The sequence below is a fragment of the Cyprinus carpio genome, chromosome A17, assembly GCF_018340385.1.
Source record: "Cyprinus carpio isolate SPL01 chromosome A17, ASM1834038v1, whole genome shotgun sequence".
NCBI classification, from domain to species: Eukaryota; Metazoa; Chordata; class Actinopteri; order Cypriniformes; family Cyprinidae; genus Cyprinus; species Cyprinus carpio.
In genome coordinates, this window is record NC_056588.1 from 9,730,489 (window position 1) to 9,747,553 (window position 17,065).

Sequence of the window (17,065 nt, forward strand, 5' to 3'; positions counted from 1 at the left end):
ACGCTAGTTCACAGAAACATTGACCATGAAAGAGAGAGAGAGATACTATAGGGGTTCATGTCTGTTTCCTTTAAATCGAGTGGACAGTTGATGTAGATTGTATGTACAGGGGCAGAATGAATATCATTGCTGGCCCATATGTACTGAATAATGTCTTGAAAATATAAAACCGCAGAAGTTTTTTATGAAGGTTAGATACTGTAGAAGTGTATGTACAGTATATCAGTTTAAAAACAATAAAAGTCAATAGAAATTTCCCACCGTGATGGAAAAACAAACATTTGCAACTGCATTGAAATCATGTTAAATGTATTAGATGTAACCCAGCAACATAAACCGATAAGAACATGAAACCATCACAACATATCATATCAAAGATGAACCATAAAAACTGACTAGCGATGCAGAAGACGGAAGAGCAAGCGAAACCCAACAAGGCAACCCGGCTCTTTTCTTTTTCTAGAAGAGCATCAGTTGAGGCGCTAACTGTTGTTTGTCCTGGATGGTGTTCACATCACAAGTCGTTAGTGTTGGAAGAGACGATCATCGGATCTTAAGCTGCCCATGGCTAATGTCAATGAATATAATCAATCATATTCTGTCGCACAGAATAAGCCAGGTGTCAGCTGCGCATCGCTTCAGTTGAGCTGTGGTTTAACATTGATGTTATAGTTTTGAATGTGACTCTGTTTTCCTAATATAATTGCGTGTTGTGAAGCTTCCTACTATTTCCATGAATTTTCAAGCAGGTTTAGGATGACTAACTAGCTGGTTTAATGCTGGTGTTAGCTGATGAACCAGTAGAACTAATGGCCAAGGTAGTTGGACCAGCATGGTCTTTGGTGAAGCTAGTCTAGCAGGGAAATTTTGTTGGTTAATCGCCTATAGGAGATTATTTTAATAAAAACTGTTAAATAACATATTCATATAAATATTTTAAATGAAAATAGTCCATATTTTGTCATGACATTTTAATAACGTGACTAACATTTAACTAAGTTCAAGTTTACTTGTTCATTCACATCGTTTCATGTTTAATAGGATATATTTGAGAGAGTTCATTAATCAGCTAGCAAAGCAAAATCAAAAAAACATTTTGTCACCGTTCAACACTAGGGGACAAACAAGCACATTGGCATGCCATGAGAACCAGTAATGCTGGTCGAGTCTGCAAAGATGGTGCCATTTTGCAGGAATTTGTCTTTCTTGCAGCTGTATAATCATTCACTAAATCTTACTTTCATTACTGATCTGAGGCCAGACAACCGTCAGTGTTGCTGTATAATTACAGGAAAGAGCTGCTGCATCTTTTTACTGTTCAATAACGCCATTAGACTGAAAAAGTGCTTTCATTAATTTTAAGCATCCTCTGACAGAACTAACTTGTGCTGTTTTGGTAGATTAGTAGTTAGTTACACCTTTGAGAAATTCTGGGATTGTTTTGAAGTTTGATTTTTTTGAACAGATTTGGGGAACGTGAGGATTTCATGAGTGAAGTCTAGAGTCAGATATTTGTGGTGAAGAGATTACAACAGCAGGAAAAGTGTCATTTCTTTTATAGCTGTCTGTCCCTTTAGCTTCCTTGTAATTGCTAATAAAATGCTATCTTTAGCTAGTTCTATTATCTTGAGGTGCCATACAATGGCTGCATTGATGTTTATGGGTATAACATTTTTGGTGTTAAATTGGATCCTTCTGGTGTGCTGCAGAAGGGGGATTAAGATTAATGTGATGGGAAGATGCTTTCAGTTTAAGTGAGGGTTATTTTATGCAGTTGACCTTTCCTTAAACTCCTCCTTTCCTTGATTTGTGTTGCTAACTCAATAGGAATGTACTGAAAACAGGTTTATTTAGTAAAATGAGCTCAGAAAGTAGCAAAAATTGATTTGATTATTGTTACATTGTGATGCATTTTTCTTTCCTTTTAATGTAAAGAAATTGTTCAATTCTGCAGTAACCCGATTAAAAGCCCAAGAGACGGTGAATCTGAATCGAGGCAAACACTTATCACAGTCATTTGAATAGAAAAAAAGAATTCATTTGAAAGCGATTACAAGTGATAACATCAGTGTAAGTGAACACAGCTTTTTCTAAAAACTACAACCTGAATCAGTATTTATGTGAATCTGCATTTAATTATACAAATTAATTTACCTCAGAGCAAATGTAGATGCTGTTACTGAATGTTCTGCATGTTCAGTAAGGAATGAGGGCATCAGCATGTGCTTCTCAAGATCTGTTTAAATAATTGAAAAAGTGCCCCCGTCTTTTCTGGGTACCTTCACATTTTTATTATAATTTTTTTTTTTTTAATTTAGGATTTTTTTTTTTAATTTATTGAAAATTACAAACTATATAAACACACAGATCTTCCATAGATTTACCAGTGTTATTTTAGTATTATTTATATAGTATTAATATTTAGAATTTTTTTCAAAATAGCTTTTATTTTTATATTTTCAGTTTTCATTTTAATTTTAGTTTTAGAAATTTTTTGTACTTGTCATTTTATTCAATTTTTGTTTTTTATATGTATTTTTTTATGTATTTTCATGATTAATCCTACCTAACATTAAAGTTTTTAAATATTTTTTAAACATTCAATCTTCAAATTAATGAATAAACAACATAAATACAGTATTTTTAATATGTTTAATGACATCTTTTTTATGACTGAAGGGGAGTATCACTGATACCAGTGCTACTGATGTCTCAAATAGTTTTTTCCTTTAACATTTAGGCATTGCCTATAGAAATGCATCTTTACAGTATAATTGAGAGCTATCAATTTTAACATTTATTAGACTTTAAAAGATAACTTCTAATTCAAGTTAACTTAAAACAATCTTCACATAAATCCATTATAATAAATGTCATATTTATCTACCTGTGCCCTTCAGCAAGTAGGAAATGTACAGAAATTTAATAAAGTTATCAAACACTAAATTCTAAATTAAATGTAGATGAATCCTTAAAGCTACAAAAGTAATTGATTTCCTCTTTTTTCTTTTGTTCTTTGATTAACAGACATCACAGCAGTTGGTTTAATATGTTATTTTAGCTGCTTTAAGAGCTGCCACTGCTAAACATGATGCGGATCTGACACGCATCATATTTTTTCAGATCTCTTTTTATTTTGTTGTATATTTGTATTAATGAGCTCTCGTAGAGTTGAAATGTGTTTGTTTTTTTTAGGGAGACTTTTATTGGTTGGTTGAGGAGTTTTTTGAAAACCACTGCATTTCTGAGAAATGTTCTTAAATGTGACTCATATATATAACAAATACTTACATGCATGCACAGTTTTGAGGCCGCTTTAATCGCCTTTTGGTTACTTCATGACTTAACACAGTTGTGAGTGGGGTGGCCAACCCTTGCTCCGGCCCTACTTTAATTGCATTAAATATTTTAAACTAGTTAAACTGAAAAAAATTAATTGCGTTAACACGTTGATTTTGACAGCACTATTATTTCTTTATTTTTTCTTCGAACTTTTTTATGCTATTTTATTTGTTTATTTTTTGTTTATTTTAGGTTTTACATCTGATATGTGTATTTTATTTCAGTTTTATTTCAATTGACAAAAATGTTTTTAATAGTTTTAAATTTAGTTAACGATAACAACACTGAAATTTACTTATGAAAAGTATTGTCTGTATGTAATCTTGACAGGTTATGAAAGGAAAGGTGCAGTAGATCAGGTTTATAGTTGGAGAAATTTAGGGGTTTTCTTAAAGGATTAAGATTAAGCTTAGATTAGTGGAATGTTAAAATTCCAGAGTGAAAGATAAGGTTGGGAATGAGCACATGGTTAGGATCAGAAGTTATGATTGGGGATGGAGAATAAATTGTGTGGTTAGGTGGAGGACAGATTTAAGGTTAGGGTGTCCATTGTGGCATTGTTACCCTGGGGATGGTGTTACATGAAAAGAGCAACACTCTGACTGTGTTTGTTGTTGGTGTTGTTGTTGTTGTGTGTGTGTGTGTGTGTGTGTGTGTGTGTGTGTGTGTGTGTGTGTGTGTGTGTGTGTGTGTGTGTGTGTGTGTGTGTGTGTGTGTGTGTGTGTGTGTGTAAACAGCTCTACTCCTTTTATAACTCATTCCCTGCAGGGTGTGGCCAGGACAGGCAAGGACAGCCACCCGCCACACACACACACATTGTGCTCAGGGTCTTATGTCTGTGTGATCTGAATATTGTCAAAATGGGATGAGGCCTTCAGTCACTCAAACTGCTCTGAGTCAAAAAGCATCCAATGACATAGATCTTCCTCCTCTCTCTCCTTGCTTCATCTCTATCTGGTTCTCTCTTTCTCTGTTTGCTGAGGGCAGTTTGTCCAGTCCACTAAGAGGACAGAGACACTGATAAGTGTGTGTATCTGCATTTTCGTGTGTCCTTCCCTGTAGTCTGTGGTCTATGTCCAGTTCTGTCAGCTGAGGCTCAGACCAGCTTTAGTTTGTTTAGGCTTCAGTCCTGCACTGTGAGTAAAATGTGACTTAAGCTTTGATACAATAATTAAGGAGCAAAGGAAGCTTTTTTCAGTTTTCATTATTTTTGTCCTGGTTTTGAGTAAAAGTAGATATTTTTTAAACAAGATACATTTACTTGAAGCAAAATTTTATCTGCAAGATGTTAGGAGTTGTTTTACATAGAAATACACAATATAGCGCTACCATATTGGTTATTGGCAGAGATTTTATTTATATAGAACTATCTGTATGAGTCATCTTAGGTACAGTATATATCAGCTGATATAAGATATTTAATTATGTATACTCATTCCCCCTTTTTCTACATTTAGATTACCTTTGCTATCATCTAATGGTGTTATATTGTTTTTATTTGTTTTATTTATCTTAAGGAAATATATATATATATATATCCAATACTTATATATATTGCCAATATAAAATTCAAAATTCCATAGTATTTCCTTATTAAAAATTCATTAATTCCATTAATATTTAATATATTGTCATTTGTCATTCTTATTAATTAATATATATATATATATATATATATATCAATACATATACATTTTTGATAATTTTTTAGTTATATATATATATATATATATATTAGGGCTGTCAAATGATTAATCACGATTAATCACATCCAAAATAAAAGTTTTTGTTTACATAATATATGTGTGTATACTGTGTATATTTATTATGTATATATAAATACACACACATGCATAGATTGTGTGTATATATTGTATAAGAAGAATATGTTATGTTTATATATTAAATATATTTATGTATAATATAAAATATAAGAATATAAATATTGTTTTTATATTTTATATATTTTTGTGTATTATATAATATATGAGTATATATATTAATATTAATCATTTGACATATACCCTGTACACATACATATATTATGTAAAGAAAACTTTTATTTTGGATGTGATTAATCGTGATTAATCATTTGACAGCCCTAATATATATATATATATATATATATATATATATATATATATATATATATATATATATATATATATATATATATTCTTAATCAGTTTTAATTTTTTTATAGCGTTATAAAAAAAGATAATGGTAAATATTGCAGAGGTCACCACTTTTCATAAACCATGATGGTCACATCACACCAATTCCAAGAAAAAAGATAAATTAACTTATTATAAAATCAAATCCCACCCTGCATGTTTTTCTCAGTCAATATCCAAGTCAACTTGGGAATACATCGTATTAAAGAGCAGGTCATATGAGTTTTTAGAAAAAAATATATCTTTTGCAGTTTATAATGTAGCTATCCATAAATGAAAACAATCTGCAAAGTAGTTAATCAAAAAAGTGCATGATAAATAAAGATATTGTCTCTCAAAAGAGAGAGTCGGTTCTGAATCTGAATCTGAACTATACTTTTAAATTTGAGGATGTGTTTATGTTGATGTTTATGTTTTGAATTTGTAATGTTAGTTTAGTATAGCTGCTTTTCAGATCTGAGCACATTTTCCCATCTGTGGTTACTGGAGTTGACTTGGTCATCAGTCATTCCATCATTCCTTCCTTTCTGTCTCTCTCTCCATCCTTCTTGTGTGAGAAAACAGCAAACTGATTTACAGCTCCCACAGTAATGAGTGTGAACTGCAGTAAGAGCAGGCCACAGGAGGGGGGAACTGGGGGAGAAGAAAAGAAACTAAGTAGGAGTCAGGGAATAAAAAATGAGAGATGGAGAATTAGCATATCCATCTTCGTTTTTGGATATTAGTGCTGCTGTTGTTAGTAAGTTTAATGGCCTTGACTCTGAATGTGAAAGACTCCTGCTGTCCATTTCTTTGTTGGACTGATTTTGGCAGGCAGTGAGGTGAACAGCTCTGGTCCTATCCAAAAGGGTCACAAGGGCAGAGTCAGAGCTTACTGTCAAGCTAGTCAAGCTGTTTTTGAAAATTAGGTTGTCCAGCTCAATCAGGTCTCCACCGGTTTAGTCAAAGTGTTTTTCCAACTCTACCTGGAGATAGTTTAGGAGGTCAGATTGTGTTTTGGAACATAGTTGGGTCCCTGTCATCTAGGACTGTGTATCAGCAAGAATCTGGTGATACGATACATGAAAAATTCATGTGCTTGCAGGATTCTTTACTTAAATGTATAATATGTATAAAATGTATTTTATAAAAAAAGACCATATATATTTTTAGACCCTCCTTTAAAGGTTCACAGTTTAAGTTTGCAATTGTGGAAAAAACGAGAAAAATGAGAAAAAAATTACATCTGCTTAATATCAATAAAAAATAAAGTTCTTGCAGGATTCCTAAAAAAATAAAATAAATATTGTAATTTACTTAAAGGCTCTTAATGCATGTTATGGTTATTAAGCAGTCATTATGAAAACCATTAAAACTACACAATTTTCTTATGTTGTATTAAGGGGCTATCATTTCAATCTAAGTTTTTGAACGGAAAATCCTGACCTTGCTGATACAAGGCTGCACATTCATGACACTCTATTCGCTTCGCAATTTACTCTGACTCATGTCATAAAAATAATGTATGAGGGGCACATACTCAGATTTTAACTTAAGACTATAATTCCATCCACTCTGAGGATATCAAACATGTTTGATATTTTGAGCCGATTTTAGAACACATATTGTTTTAATGTGCCATTTGTCTCCTAGCAACAGTTTTTCTCTTCATCATTTACAAAGTCGGCAAGTGTATGTTGCCAAGTGTTTTAAAATCTGTTTAGATTTAAAAAGTTGTGCAGTGTATTCAAGCCTTTAGTCAACGTCTTCTATAATCAGGTTGACCAAGATGGCCTTCTATCTAGTATTCCAGTTGATCATTTAATTAAGCCACTTTGGACCAAACGGATCAGCTCCAAACCACAAGAAACCAAGTAAAACCAGCTACCACACCTGCATTTTCCACCTCAACACTTCAGCAGTCAAGGTTGTTACAGTGTTTCGGATGGAAAACAGGGCAATTTTACTCTTCCATCTGGATCTCCTGATGATTGGCTTCTCTTTTTGCACTGTTTGGAGGCCGTTTCACAGAGAAAATGGTGAGGGAGGGCTAGTTAAATGAAAATCAAGAAGGATGGCAGGTGATGCTGAGGGAGGTGAGCGCGATTGCCATAAATTGTCAGCACTTGAATCGTTGTTGTCATATTCCAGCCCGTCCTCTCCAAATAAGCATTCTCGGTGTGTGTGTGAGCATGTGTGATCTTTTGGAGTGCGTCACTGCAGCCCTCTGCAATGATATTACCCAAGGCACAGCTCACATCCCAGAATCCTCTGGCGTTCTGCTTAAGCAACTGTCTTTTCCGAGCCCTTTCGCACACACACATTTACACACGTACATATGCCATGTCAGTCTGTATTAAATTCCCCCGTTTCTCTCTCTCTCGTATTCTGAAGCCAATTAAACCGCAGAAGAGCTGTAACCCACTCCACTGAACCGATCCCCTAATTCATCTGTATCTTTTAAAAATTAGACTTTTATTAGTTAACTGTGTTTCAAACAAGCCCTTGACAAAAGACTTGTACTGGATTTCTGACTACAGACAAATCAAAAGATGTTCATTAGTGCTAACTGAGAAGGTTTAGAAATAAACCGGCCTTAGTTGTACTGGCCTTGGTCAGTCTGCCAGACTGACTCCTCTAAGGCTCCACGCATGAAAATGATATGACATGTGACGCTCTGTCATGACGCATGGTATATGGACAGCGTTTAGCATGTTGAATTGTTCAGTGCGAGACGGGAGTTCATTAATAAAACTCACCCATATTACTTCTGCTTTGCTCTATGACACATTTGTGCCTCGTCCGTCTGTCTCCAGAAGCAAAGTGTTCTGGTGGGTGGGCAGAGAGGCTGTCGTTGCTGTAGAAACGCTGTGTAATTGACAGGAAGTCAAAATGTGAAAGATTGCTGTTGTCCGTTCTGTTGGGTTTATTTTGGCAGGCGGTGAGATGAACAGCCTGTCTCTACTAAAAGGGGTCCTGGGAGAAGGATGTTCATGATGAAGTTTTAAGGTGGTCAATCTGTTTTTTTAAACATTATGATTAAGTATGTGAACCAGTTCAGCCATGTCTCCACCAGTTAACCAGGTTGACAGTGGTCATATTAACAAAATTTGGCAGGCGATAAAAGGTCCATTGTCAATAGTGTGGCAATGTATGAATCTTAAGTATTTAGCTCACACAGAAGTCACTTTCAAACCAAGCAGTTTTCTGCTGGTCATTGGGGCAAATTTGCGTGAATAATATGAATCCGTTGTGAACTCTACATAGAGGAATCTTACTCTCAAATGTGAAATTCCAGACGGCATGGATCCCTATTGAAATGACTGGATTTCACCATGACAATTCGCCAAACAGTGTTAAATATGACTGCATCTTAAGATGGTATACCAAGTCAACAAGCTGGTCGAATTTATATTTTTTATATAATTCACAGATACCTTTGTGTAGTTTTGTTATTATCTAGTAATAAACGTGAAATTGCAGCAACTTTGATGTCCTATTTATAAAATGTAATAACAAATCTTTTATTAATTAACGATAAATGTATTTTTATTTAGAATACTAAATCTATCTAAAACTAACCTAAAATCTTATCTATACTGGTTACGAGGGTCCAAAGTGACTAGGTTGCATTTAGCTCAAACTAAACCAGCTAATTTGTTTTCCAGTCACTGATAAATGTATTTCCCATCTTAAAGAAAAATATTTATTTGATCTTTTTATTATTAGTAGTAGTAGTAGTATTATTACAATAACATTTGATAAGGTTGAGGTTGAAGAATTCTGGTATTGCAGCTGATCCATCTGATTGCAGCTGGAAACTATGTTAAACCTACTTTGACCAGAATCTTGTTTTATCTGGTTTTTCTAGCATGGGTCTTCCAACACTTCTGAGAGCAGTACAGCAGATCTCAGATGTGCAGTCAAGGTCATAACAGTGTTTTGAATGAAGAATGTTAAACCTACTGAGTGAATTTGGTGGGAAATTTGTTTGATTGTATTTTTGATTGAAATAATAGTGTAGATTGTACTGTAGATTGTACCTTATAATGTCACAAAGACGCACACACACTTATCATACATGTCATCATAAATGCCATGGTCGTTATGGTGAAGCTTTGATGTGCGCATCATGTTAGCACTCTTTTATGTCTTCTCTCCCTCCTTCCCTTTTCCTTTTATCTGCTGTGGTTCTTTTCCAGTCATACTCTCTCTCTCTCTCTCTCTCTCTCTCTCTCTCTCTCTCTCTTTCTGCCTGTAACAATGCTCTCACACTGAGAAGAAAGAATATTCCGGAAGTCACTAAGAAATCTAAACCAGTCAAAAAGAAAATGGACTTGTTTGTTTGCGCTTGCAAGTCTGGCACTTTCTTTGAATCGGGGAAAAAATATGAAAAAAAAAAACCTTTCCCTTTTTCAACAAATGGTTAGTAAAAATATTTCTTTGGAGTCAAGATTTTGAAGAATGTTACATGTTTTGAAATGGAGGAAAATTCAGTAGCAGCGGGGCAGCAATAAATATAAATTAAATTGAGTACAACTAATGGTATATCTACTAAATCTCATTATAAACAACAATATTTGTGACAGTAATTTTTTAAAATTATTACATATATAATATGTGTTATGAAAGTTATGTATAACAATTATGTATAATCTTGTATGATTGTGTGTGCACATTTGCATATACCATCACAGATGCAACACTCTGCTTAAATTGCCATCTAATCATCACTGTGAAGCATCCATTCACTCAGTTGGAACAAAAGGGGAGGAAATGCAATATTTCACTCTCTCCTGCAGCAGAGTTATGAATCAGATCCGATCTGCCCTCTGATATTAGTTTATCTTCCAGTCTTAAGGGAAGCCCAAAGAGCCACCAAAAATTCTATGTGTCAGACAGTGTTTTGGCTTTAGGAGGTCAATAAAACTTTGTTTACTTGTTAGTTTTTTCTTGCACTGAAGAAGTGAAATGGAAAAACACAAAATATAGATGTTTTGTGTGCCTATTAGAAACACACATATTTGAACATTAAATTGATGGTGAACTGCACCATGCAAATTATGTTCATCATGAATTGTTGCCATGTTACCTGATTTGCATAATTATTTTTGTGAATTGGGTGCTTATACAATGGAGATGGTGTGTGGAAATTAATTTGCAATGAATTCTCCTATCAGTATGAAGGTCATTTTGCCTGACCCCGTATAAATTTTTTAACATTTATCTTTAAAATTCAGTTTAAATAATTCAAGTGTTAGGAAATGCATTTGGGCACTCAAATCCCATTACTCACTAACATCAGTGTGTGTGGAAAGATTTGTTTGATTGCTAAATAAATTCTTTTGATACATTAATTAGTATCAAAAGAAAAAGTAATGTTTCAGAGACTGATTACATTTGTGCTGGTAGCTGAATTAGCCGTTGCTCCGGTTTCATGGAAAAGAGTCTGGGACATTCTGAGAGGGAATGGAAAATGTCAGAATCCCCCAGGAATGCCCAGACATCCCCTTAACATACACACACACACATAGTTCTCAACAGCAAAAAAATGTTGTGTCCATTTTGTTTGTGTTTGAAATTTTCTTGATTGAATTGTTGTGTTCATTCAAAAATTACAAAAGCAGCAAAAAAAAAGAACAGTAATCTTCACCATCATTGGTATTCACCAAAATTACAGAATGTTTAAAGATGACTAACCCTGATTAATCTCTCTCTCTGTCTCGCTCTGCGTCTCAGTGTCTCTTGCTGGCACAGCTTCTTGTTTTGAAAAGCTACATAAACTTCAGCATTTTTTCCATGACTTCAGTCTTTTTCGTACACACTCACTCACTCGCTCACAGACACACACTTACAGACCCCCTGTAAAACTTCTTTGTCTGGTGTTGCCCAGAGTGCATGAGCTGAAATAATGGGGCAATGTCACCTGGGCAACAAGACCTCCAGAGCCATGTGTCCATTCTCTGACCAATGTTTTTGCCTTATGAAACATGAAATCCAATGTCCTTATGTCCTTGTATGTTTATGTTTGTTTGCATGTACAGTATGTGTGTATGTGTGTGTGTGTGTGTGTGTATATATATGTAATATATAATGTAATGTCATAAAAGTCATAATGTAATGTCTGTGTATGTGTGTGTGTGTGTGTGTGTGTGTGTGTGTGTGTGTGTGTGTGTGTGTGTGTGTGTGTGTGTGTGTGTGTGTTAAGGTTTTTGTGTACCATCTGCAGTTTATGAATATTCAAAGCACACAAATGCCTCCCGTTTCTTAAGTATGTTTGAAAAGCTAAACTGTTTCTAGCCTCATTTCAGTGGTTCCCTAAAATGACATCAATCAAATCACACAGCTCTTACATGCCAATACTGGGGACCACGTGTGTGTGTGTGGTACAGGTTTGCCATCTAATTAATCAGGTGATATAGAAGCAGGAGAGATGACAAGACTATTAAAATGTGAGGGCGAGAGAGAAAATCCAGTATAAGAAACGATAGCAGCAGGAGAGGTGGACGGATATGGTGTTATGATAAAAGAGAGAATCACTGAAGCATGTGGACAGATGAGAATCAAACGTGTGTTGTCCTGTAGCGTCTGATGCTGTTTGATCCAGATGGTTGTCTCAGAAATGATACCCTGCCATGGAAGACCAGCAGAGAAAACAAACTCACTACCCCCACACCACATGAAGATGGGATCGAGGCGCTTCGTTGAAGTCCATATCAGGCAAAGTCTCTCTCTCTGTATCCTCCAGTTATCTATTTGTAGACTTATTTTCATTCCTCTCCCTCTAGTGAACTTCCAGACTCTCTATGTGGGTCCATGTCAGGAGGATGATGATTTTGTATGTGTGTTTTTCTGTAAATACAAAACTGGCAGACTATCAGAGCAGGTTTTCTGACAGCGTGAGACGAATCTAACGTTGGGAACTTGAAGAAATCCCCAATGAGAAATGATCAGAATAACTATTCGCACACACAGACCCATACAAGTTTTGCAGAAATATTGATCACATCAACATGTCTATTTTTGTACTTCATGTGCTGTACTGTTTGTAGATTTATGAGTTCATCTGGTCGTGTACTCGAGAGGGACGGCAAGAAAGATATGTGGGATTGAGTTACTGTAGGTAAAGGAGTTGTTCAGACATAAGACTCAAGATCCTCCAGAAGTCAAAAGATCTTCTTACAATTTGTAATTAAACACAATCATACTAAATGTCAAATATTCAGTCCGTACTGAGATTCCATGGTCAGAACCTTGTTTCTGCCTCGTTTCAGTCTTGTTTACTCTGCCAAATGCCTCTGTAGGCTGTTAAAGGTTTAGTTCACCCAAAATTTAAATTAGGCTGTGTTTTACTCACCCCCGAGGCATCCTAGGTGTGTATGACTTTCTTCTTTCAGACAAATCCAGTCAGAGTTATATAAAAAAATTTCCTGGCTATTCCAAGCTCTATCATTGCAGTCAGTGGGATGTTGCAGTGCTTCAGTCCAAAAGAAGTTAAATAAAAAGCGCCCATCCATAAAAAAAAAGTGTCTCACACAGCTCCGGGGGCGAACAAAGGCCTCCTGTAGCGAATCGATGCGTTTTTGTAAGAAAATTATCCATATTCAAAATGTAATAATCACTTGCACTCACGGTTGTAAATGGAAGCAGTTCCGGGCAGATGACGTATGAGGTCAGCTTTGGACTGAAGCACTTCAACCCCGCTGACTGCAACGATAGAGCTTGGAATAGCCAGGAAAATATTTAATATAACTCCGACTGGATTCGTCTGAAAGAAGAAAGTCATATACACCTAGGATGCCTCTGGGGTGAGTAAAACAGCCTAATTTTAATTTTTGGGTGAACTAACCCTTTAATTAAATTCAATTAATGATCTGTTAGCTTAATTATTCATGAAACCCGAGAATCTAGAACACAGGTCATACCAACACACACACTGAAGATACAGCTACAAGAGAAAGGCAAGTTGATGTGGTGGGGGGGTTGTATGGGGTATTGGATGTGAATTTTGTTTTGTGTGCCTGGGATTTTGTATTTTTATTATTTAGCACGGATGATGCATTGCTTTAGAGTGTGCATGTGTGTAATTTCTTGATGTTTTTTTTTTCATTAAAGAGACTGATGTTCCTTCCTCTGCTCTCAAAAAGTCAATTAACCAGAAAACAGAACCTATTGGCTGTTGCCATAGAGAAAGGAGGCAGGGCTACAAACAACAGCCCTTATAGGTTATTCTCTCAGCAAGATTAGTTAGAAAGGGTTTGACTGAGCCATTGGTCATGTTATTAATGTTTTGTGCTGCGCTTTTGTTAGTAATGTCTGAGAAGTTTTAGCTTTGAATATGAGGAGGAGAGTCCCAGAAGCAGTCCCTGTTTATATGAAGATATTCCATAGACTTCTATTGTTTTATATAAAGATTTGCTACATACTTAAAGGGATACTCCACCCCAAACCGAAAGTTTTGTCATTAATCACTTACCCCTATGTGGTTCCAAAGCCTTAAAAGCTTCTTTCGTCTTCAGAACACAATTTAAGTTATTTTGGATGAAAACCGGGAGGCTTGTGACTGTCCCATAGACTGCCAAGTAAATTACACTGTCAAGGTCCAGAAAAGTATGAAAAGCATCGTCACAATAGTCCATCTGCCATTAGTGGTTCAACCGTAATGTTATGAAGTGCAATGATACTTTTTGTACGCGAATAAAACAAAAATAATGACTTTATTCAATGCACACACTCAACATTTCCTCATTTAACACCGAAATGGTTGTGGAATGATATGGAGCATACATTGATGATAAGAAGAAATGTTTCTTGAGAAGCAAATCAGCATATTAGAAAGATTTTTGTAGGATCATGTGACACTGAAGACTGGAAATTCAGCTTTGCCATCACTGGAATAAATTTAAATATATTAATAGAAAACATTATTATATAAATAAAAAGCAGTTCATTTTAAATTGTAATAATATTTCACACTATTACTGTGTGAAATAAAAACTTTCACAGACAAAAAAAAAAATCGTACCAACCCCAAAACGTTTGAACTTCGCTCTTTTTTATTTTTGTATTTTTTTTATTTCTGCTCTCTTGCTTTTTGGGATGATGCTCACTCTTAAAGACATGTCTCAAGTATGCATACTAGCTGCAAGTGTGCATACTAGCAGCATTGTTGAATACTACATCTCAAAAGATCAAACTTGAGCCATGTAGTGTGCTCTTGGCTTTGGAAAAGTCATGCACAACTGTGTTATGATTCATTCGAAACTTAAACAGCTAAATGTCAACAGTGATCACTCAAGATCAGCACAAAACAACAGAGCAGATGCGCATACTTACACATCGAGAAACACATAGCCTTACATAAGTACAGCAACCCACAAAACCACGAAAGGATCTGATTTGACAGTCCCAGCTCTCTCAGAGCTGTCAATCACAGCAGCTGGGCCGTGATTGGCTCAGAGCTGGCATGCAGCATGACAGCTCCTCCCACTCAGCATGTCTGCTGTCATTGGTGCTGTCACACCAACGAGCCACATGGGAAATCTCAGCATCTGAGGAAGTCTGAGGGGTGGTTGCAGGGGAATGCGGCTGCAGAGGAATGGCGTGTGTGACAGCAATGAACGGATTTTCGTTTTGTCGAGTGACATTGTAGGGATTTTTTTGTCCTTGATTTGCTTTTCTCATATTCAGCATGTGTTTTAAATTGACAGGGGTGTCGTGGACTCACTTATTGTGGCGTATGAACAATTTGTGTGTGCGTGAGGCTCTGAGAGAGCGATGCGTCTGACATCCCGTTTAGTGGAACTTTAAAGTGCCTGACTGCTTGAAGGATTCTGGGATGAAGTTGATCAATGACTTCACACATTAATGTCACACTGACACACACTCACTCACCGAGGTAGACGCTCCATATCATTCCACAACCATTTCGGTGTTAAGTGAGGAAATGTTTAGTGTGTGCATGTGGGTGTTTGAGGTGATATACTGGTTTAATTTCATGGGTTCTCTGTGCCTGGAGCTCTACTGTTGGAGTCAGAGAAGAAAAATAAGAGATGAAATGAAAAGGTCAAGGCGATGCATAGAGAAAGAGAGTTAGCTCACAGTCCGGCTGGATAATATGGGTTAGAATGAGAGCATCTTGTCTCTGGTTAATCCTTAATCTGGCTGCACAAGAGCAGAACTCACAGCCACTTCCTTATCTGTCATAATCGCTCACCAGCTTCATATGATCCCATTATATTGAGAATAATCCAGCTGCCTACCAGATCACGGTCTGACCTGTTATTGAGTCTGAGCTATATTTTCAGGATATACCATGTTTGGCTGTGTGAATATTTATCAGTTAGTGTAGGGTTTTTCAAAGTTTTGTTGCCACGGGCCACCTTACATTTTATAGTTGCATCCATATATATTATTTGAAATGTCAGGGTACTATTGTTTAAAAGCATGAGTAAGCTTTTTTTCTTTTTTTTCTTTTTTGAAAGAAATCAATACTTTTTTTCACCAAGGATGCATTAAATTGATGTTAAGACATTTATAATGTTAAAAAAAATCTATTTCAAAGAAAAGCTGTTCTTTTGAACTTTCTATTCATCCAAGATTCCTGATTTAAAAATATATGTTACAGTTTCCACAAAAATATTAAGCAACACAACTGTTTTCAACACTGATAATAATAAGAAATGTTTCTTGAGAACCAAATCAGCATATTAGAAAGATTTCTGTAGGATCATGCAACACTGAAGACAGGAGTAAAAAATTCATTCAAATTCAATTCTGCTGAAAATTCAGCTTTGCCATCACTGGAATAAATTAAAATATATTAATAGAAAACATTATTATATAAATAAAAAGCAGTTCATTTTAAATTGTAATAATATTTCACACTATTACTGTGTGAAATAAAAACTTTCACAGACATAAAAAAAAATCTTTCCAACTCCAAAACTTTTGAACTATAGAGAACCTTTTATTTTATTTTTATTCATTTTATTATTTTATTTTGTTTTATTTTATCAAAAATACACTTCTTTTCTCTGAACCATTCTACAGATCCCCACAGACCCTAGTTCATGTGATCCTAAACTGCCTCAACAAACCTCTGTGTGAACTAGCCTAAACATGAATGTTTTGCTCTTTCTTAAATGGATAGTTTACCAAAAACCTCAGTTACCTCAGTTTCTAAACCAGTTCCTGTTTCATTGTAAAGAATAAAATCAGCCTGACATTCTGCTAAACACACTTTGTGTTCCATGAAAAAGAAAAGAAAAAAAATCATATGGGTTTTCAAAGGGTGAGTAAATGATGACAAAACTTTCATTATTGGGTAAACTATCCATTGAACTTCATATTTGTAGAGGTGGCACTGTAAATCAAACCAATGGACCAAAAGTCATGAGAATTATTCAATAGTGACTGTAGCTGTTAGTTTGTTTTAGTAGACAAATTCACACAGAATCACAGCAAGTAGCTCTATCAGTCTTACTAAACGTTCCTTTCCCCCGCTCCTCCTCTACATACACACACACACACACACACACACACACACACATACTCCATAACTCTCTGTG

General features: G+C 35.4%; 1 protein-coding gene across 2 annotated transcripts in view; it reads left to right on the plus strand.

Moving 5' to 3' along the window:
- The window catches only part of LOC109070483 (sodium/calcium exchanger 1-like), an 84,721-nt gene that overhangs the window by 21,477 nt on the left and 46,179 nt on the right, over nt 1–17,065 (plus strand). The gene's annotated exons all lie outside the window — the stretch shown is intronic.